Below are 6813 nucleotides of genomic sequence, written 5' to 3'. Positions count from 1 at the left end.
AGAGCGGTTGTTTTCCCCGGGCTATGTCATTTATTAACTTGACAGCTTGCAACGTATTATAAATGAGCGATTTTAAAGTACGGCGTTAACCGCCAAAGGAATAAGTGTCCTCCAAACCCCAACCCCCCAGCAGTCATCCCGCCCTACAGTGTTAAAACTACAGTGTACAACTACACCGTACAACTACACTGAGCAGAGCCCTGGGGATTGTGTCCGTTATCTGACATGAACTTATTGACTGAGAAAGTTCGCGACAGCGGTGCACGCACTTCAGGAGATCTCCAACAAATGGCTGTCATATACGGCAAAGTCTCTTCTGGTCCCAAGCAAGTCCACGAAGACAGGAATTGAGAACAGACTTGATTAAATCACACAAGCCCAACAAGACAAGTATAACGTGTCAGCGAGAGACACCTGTCCAAAAACCAATCACGAGCAGGACCACGTGACCAAGTTTCAGCGCTCGATCCTAACATCGGCGCTGTCGACAGCAGATCAATTTCCGTATTTAGTCTTGAAATTGCTTCTCGGACTGACTACCTGTTGCTTTGGGTGTTATCGGAAGAAATTTTCGATGAAAATTTTTAATGGTGTCCCCAAGAAATGGCTTGAAGTCATGTGATACACTGCTGAGTAGAGGCTGGCTTTACGCGTGTCAACTGAGAAATATTAAAGGTGAGTACATATGCAACTATTATTATCATTATTGCTCATTTTGTCTTTCACCTGTACAGCTACGCGAACATTTAGCTATATCTATGTGTGTCAGATGGCTTGATGGTGAAAGCAATTTAAGCTGTCATCGCGGACAGGCAAAACTAAATATACATTATGGCGAATGAGCAACAAGAAAAGGGGCACCTGAATATGAGGAAGGGTGCTCTTTTCGGTCCAAAAAAAATACGGCCCGTTGGCCCTTACCATCTTTCTACATCTTACCCACCCCATTTCTATTACTGCGCTCTTCATCCACAAATACTCGATAAGCGCGAAATCCCGGGAAAGAGACAAAGCGCTATCCCTAGCCCTACGTTATGTTTCGGGTATATTTTTTCTTCAGATTTGCCGTGAACAATGGTTTGTCTACACAAATCAGAGCCTTTCGAGGATTGTCGATCTTCCATGGGTATAGGTGGTCTCTGAACCCCCTTCCGAGGCATAGGTCGACCCTTGAACCTCGCCTATGGTTTCCTGTTGTATCAGATTTCCTCACCCCTCTCCACCCCCACCCCCAGCCCCCAGCCGCAACCTCACTGGTTAACACCCCTCCTAACGCCTTTGTTATTTGTGGCTCTCTTCCCACAGCCTTGAAAAGAGCGAACCACGTGCCTGCTCAAAGTTATTCTGGCCTAAGGTGTGGGGCCTATTGCTCATTCTCACCTTAATCATTATTCACCTCCATCGCCATCAGTATCAGTTCTTCACTAAGCTAATATTTTTTGATTCCCGCCATTGTAAGACATCTGTATGACATGCATGTACGCTAAAAAAAAAACAAATGTTTATCACTTAAGCATATCTCTGCAGCAGGTAATAAACGTGGTTAACAATTAATATCTTTCAGTAAATATTAGACTCGAACCTACACTATTTACAGCGTTAAAATGATTCCAAAGTTTCAAAAAGCTATAATTTGATCCGTTTTATAAATACTCACATTTATAGTATAAATGCAATAATTTATGTAGTAAATCGAATGGATTTATTGCTTAAATGGAGCGATTTTAAGTCTCCAATGTATATGATCAACATTACAAAGCGGTCTTATTATCAAGTATTGGATAAACATGTTTAGGTATTAAACAGGTTACAATTACACATTAACCACGTTTATTTCAAAGAGTTTTTCCAATGTATTGCTGAGTACAGTCGATAAATCAATAATATGTGATCCTGTTTACTGGGCAATCTTGTAACACCATAACTATGTATTACACGAGAATAATGGCCAATTCAGCTTCGACCTAGCTCTAAACTACGTCTGGACAGGCACCCCATTCTCTAACCAGTAAAAGCAGCGGGCGATTTCTTCACTACATAACATTGAGACATTGCAATGCAAATAATTTTCTCTATGAATTATCGGGCTGGTTTATGATTTAAATTAGATCAAAACTAGTATCAATTTTCTGACAGAAATATTATTGACACTTGTACACATGTAGAACGAGGGGACACCCGGCGTAAAATGTGCAAGACAGTTCATTAATAGGCTCTCTGTCTTAATTTGGTGAGCGGTTTGGAACAACTATGTTATTGCAGAAGATCTTCACAATGGACGCCGATGTCAAGAAAGCATTTTACTCGTTACCTCTTGTTCCTTTTAAAGTACTCGCACTTTCCTGATTTGTAGCCTATTGTTCTGCAGCTAAATAATGGTTTAAGCTGTAATAATATTCCTGAAAAATGATACACCGACCATATGTTCTGTTCTCGTGTATGAATAGATAAAAGAAGCAAATTTAGGAGAGCCAGACGGGCAATACGGTGTATGGAGCGCTGAACAATGGCTCGGAGAGTGAATGTTGTTTCGCGTCAACCGATCTTTGTTATACCCCGGCAGTCTGAAATGAGGATCTTTGTTATACCACGGCAGCCTGAAATGAGGATCTTTGTCATACCACGGCAGCCTGAAATGAGGATCTTTGTTATACCACGGCAGCCTGAAATGAGGATCTTTGTTACACCACGGCAGCCTGAAATGAGTCCGAAGGATGAATGCAAAGGAAATGCAGATAGAGAATTATGCAATGGTATAAACCATCCACTCCCCACATACATGATTTACACAATGGGACGGTTTGTGACCCTTTTAAATAAATGCGTATTTTCTCATCCTCATATTTTCCTATAGTTCACTTAGTACTTGAAGGCTTTTGCACTTTTGCACTGGGGAAACCCACGACCGTCCACAGGCTGCCGTCAGATCTTCCCACATACGGCCGGAGAGGAAGCAAGCATGAATCCCACAGCCATCGCATTGATGAGAGGCTCCTGGGCTATTGTGCCACGCTGGCAGGCATGTCGCCTCGGCCACGGAGGCCCCCCCAAAATTATTATGAATGTTTTGTGATAAACTTTTACATCAGATATATCAGACAGTCGTGGCAAATGCTGAAAGGAATAAAGTTCTCTTCAATACTAAGAAAACTACATTTATCGAGTTAAGCTGGCGCTCATTGAGTTGATACCCCTTTACAATTGAACTGCGTGTTTTATTTATTTATTTATTTGATTTGTGTTTTACGCCGTACTCAAGAATATTTCATTTATACGACGGCGGCCAGCATTATGGTGGGTGGAAACTGGGAAGAGCCCGGGGGAAACCCACGACCATCCGCAGGTTGCTGGAGACCATCCCACATACGGCCGGAGACGAAGCCAGCATGAGCTGGACTTGAACTCACAGCGACCGCATTGGTGAGAGACCCCTGGGTCATTACGCTGCGCTAGCGCGCAAACAACTGAGCCACGGTGGGCCCTGTTGCATTTAAGTCGCGCATGAGAGTACATGTAAGTCAAGGCGAGGATGAAAGTGGAACACAAGATAAACTGTGCAGGTGTAAATGTTATCTGTTGAGAAAATCCAGGTATTCGCTGACAGTTGGGTGATACAGGAACTTGACCTGGATTTTGTGGCTAGTTATTACCTTCTTTCATGTGTGCATGTGTGCAAGCACTGCCGAGAGAGTGAAACGACCTATCGCTTTACACGACGTTTTCAAGCAGTCCTTATGGGCCATTTCTTTCAATAGATGCAATGGCATCGATGTTTTCGGTGAGTTATACTTTTCTTAATTCTAGAAAGCGGAATGTAGCCCTGTAAATATTGTTTGGTTTACTTGGTTTGTCTTTTACGTCATACCCAAGGACATGTTACATATTTGAGAGCAGCAGGTTGTTGTGGGGAAAGGAAATCTGAAGAGCCGTAGACTTTCCCATGCACCAAAAGAGAGGACTGCCTTTATGTGGAGGACTAGAAATCACGGCAACCGTATTAGTCTACCTATGGGCATTTATTGCTAGTTTGATATCTACTTCTTTACACGTGATGTTCTATGGTTGGATTGTACCGAATTGCCTGGCGTAAATCACTGGCTTTTGGCAAGGTATCGGCGAAGTTTCCCATATTTGACATACCGACTTCCACTGCATACTTGTGGAAGACAACTGGTGCGAAATAAACAATAGATTGTAATAAGGGAAACGCAGGAGTCGTCGATCACTTATTATCAACGAGGCTCCACAAGTGGTGCAGGGGGAATTGGGGAATTCCCTGTCCATGACGGGTATTGAACCCATAGTTCGTGGAAGACAAGCGCCTTTAATCTCTAGATCTCTTGAGCTAACCATCGACTTTTAATGCCAACAAGCTGCACTCAACAGCATGAGAATCCGACTTACGACATAGCGATGTTGTCACTTGAGCTAAGAAGGTCGAGGGCGTGTGTATAATCATTCTGGTACAGAGAGATTGTAGCGTAATCAACTGAGCCGCGCTCATGGATTTAATGTTGTACAACTTGTCGCGTTTGATGCCATCGCTTTTCACGGCCATCCCACATCATTCATTCATAATGTAATGAATCGCTGAGCTGTCACGTGAAAAATTAATGACTCCCTGCCGTCTACTTTAAAAAAAATGACCATATCGGAGGCTCGCTTTGCTGAATTTACTTTAGATGATTTCGTGAATATTGACCAACATTGCAGAAAAACAGATAATATAATTAAATGGAGTTTTCAATATAATAATGAACCAAAGCAAGGTTTTCGCTTGAGAAGGTTTGCTTTGTTCATAGCTTCGTATACTCTGATGCCGAATTCCACCACCCGTAAATCTCACGCTGGCTGACCATACAAACACCTTCGTCAACTCAGTCTACCCACTAGCCATTGAACCCAGGAATTACATGCAGTCTGCTAAATGTGGGAAAAATTATTTTTGTAAACTTTTGTGACATAAGTTTGCTGTTGTCATCCAGGATGCTTCCATTACCATGAGTATAGGTTAAGTCTGAAAGTTCAGTCGTGTACATTACTTCCATTTGTAGAGATCAAAGAGACACTTTACTTCATGCAAAAGCATATTAAAATTCTTGTTCCATCTGTTTACAGCTATCAATTACACTATGAAAATGCAACGTTATTGTGACATGTGGCTTGGAAATGTTGTTGAAACTTCCAGATAGGGAATTCCAAGAGTCGCATTCTGTTACTAGATTAATTTAATTTTTTCGGGCTTTACACCTATCTTATTGACACTTGATCAGAGGGGTTAGATGACAAGTTTTATAACCCTCTCTTACAGCCATTTTATACAAAAGCTGACTGAAGACAGTTTTGTAATGTATCAGTGTAGCAAAAAGAAAACAACTGCAGGGAAAGTGAACAGGAAAGTTTGGACGCATGGACTGGCGGGAAAAGTATGAAAAACAAAAAGGCGGATAGCGTGACATAATTTTTGATCGGAATGGAAACCAAAATGCACCACTACTTAAAATAAATTCAATCAAAGACATTGCATGCTAATGATTAGGTTCCTGCATGTGTTTGCATTAACCTTGTGCACAGCACTGAAAATCTGTGAACTATTTTCGGAAGATATGTGGCCATAAAGAAATTTTGTAATAGTCTGGAAGCCTTCTTGGCCTAGGTTCATTGGCCTTGGAACCTCTCACTAATGCCGTCGCTGTGATTTCATTTCCATCTCATGCTGGTTTGCACTTCTGCCGTATGTGGGAAGTTATTCGAGCAATCTGCGGATGGTCATGGTTTCCTCCCGTCATACTGCTAGCAGCCGAGTATTTCTAAGTGAATATTCTTCAGTACGGCGTAAAACACCAATCAAATAATAGTGTTGTTTTTAATTTTCTCCGTCATGGTGGCTCGAGGGTGGGCGTTGAAGGGGCAGTGAAGTTAATAATAGGCAGCATTTTCGACATGATGACTACAAAATCATGTTTCCGGCATCACCTATCACTAGATTGATTTGCCGTTGATGCAATTATCTTTTTACATCTTCTTTTGGGTTCTTGTGTGTGACGCTACTTTGGGTTCTTGTGTGTTACACTGCTTTGGGTTCTTGTGTGTTAGGTTGTTTGGGTTCTTGTGTGTTAGACTGCTTTGGGTTCTTGTGTGTTAGATTCTTTGGGTTCTTGTGTATTAGGCTTTTTGGGTTCTTGTGTGTTAGGCTGCTTTGGGTTCTTGTGTGTTAGGCTGCTTTGGGTTCTTGTGTGTTATGTTGTTTGGGTTCTTGTGTGTTAGACTGCTTTGGGTTCTTGTGTGTTAGGTTGTTTGGGTTCTTGCGTATTAGGCTGTTTGGGTTCTTGTGTGTTAGGCTGCTTTGGGTTCTTGTGTGTTAGGCTGCTTTGGGTTCTTGTGTGTTAGGTTGTTTGGGTTCTTGTGTGTTAGACTGCTTTGGGTTCTTGTGTATTAGGCTGCTTTCGGTTCTTGTGTGTTAGGTTGTTTGGGTTCTTGTGTATTAGGCTGTTTGGGTTCTTGTGTGTTAGGCTGCTTTGGGTTTTTGTGTATTAGGCTGCTTTGGGTTCTTGTGTGTTAGGTTGTTTGGGTTCTTGTGTATTAGGCTGTTTGGGTTCTTGTGTATTAGGCTGCTTTGGGTTCTTGTGTATTAGACTGCTTTGGATGTGGATATTATGATTATTGAATTGGAACGCCACTTGACGGTTCACTGTTGGGGTACGAATGTCGGATTTGAACGCATGGATTTGATGACAACTACGTTCCCATTCCCGTGGGAATGCTTTTGCAGAGTAACTTTCAATGATCACCAGGTGTCTTCCACCACTATGG

The 6813-nt window shown here is 42.1% G+C and overlaps 1 protein-coding gene across 1 annotated transcript in view; it reads left to right on the top strand.

Annotated features, from left to right (window-relative positions):
- The first annotated feature begins 539 nt into the window (after positions 1–539).
- LOC135462997 (gamma-aminobutyric acid type B receptor subunit 1-like) overlaps positions 540–6813 on the top strand; it is a 54423-nt gene continuing 48149 nt past the window's right edge. The window contains exon 1 of the mRNA XM_064740319.1: positions 540–675. The gene's annotated coding sequence lies outside the window, so the exon portion shown is untranslated. The remainder of the gene's footprint in view (positions 676–6813) is intronic.

Source organism: Liolophura sinensis, chromosome 2 (assembly GCF_032854445.1).
Source record: "Liolophura sinensis isolate JHLJ2023 chromosome 2, CUHK_Ljap_v2, whole genome shotgun sequence".
Lineage (NCBI taxonomy): Eukaryota > Metazoa > Mollusca > Polyplacophora > Chitonida > Chitonidae > Liolophura > Liolophura sinensis.
This window is presented reverse-complemented; position numbering and strand designations above follow the sequence as displayed.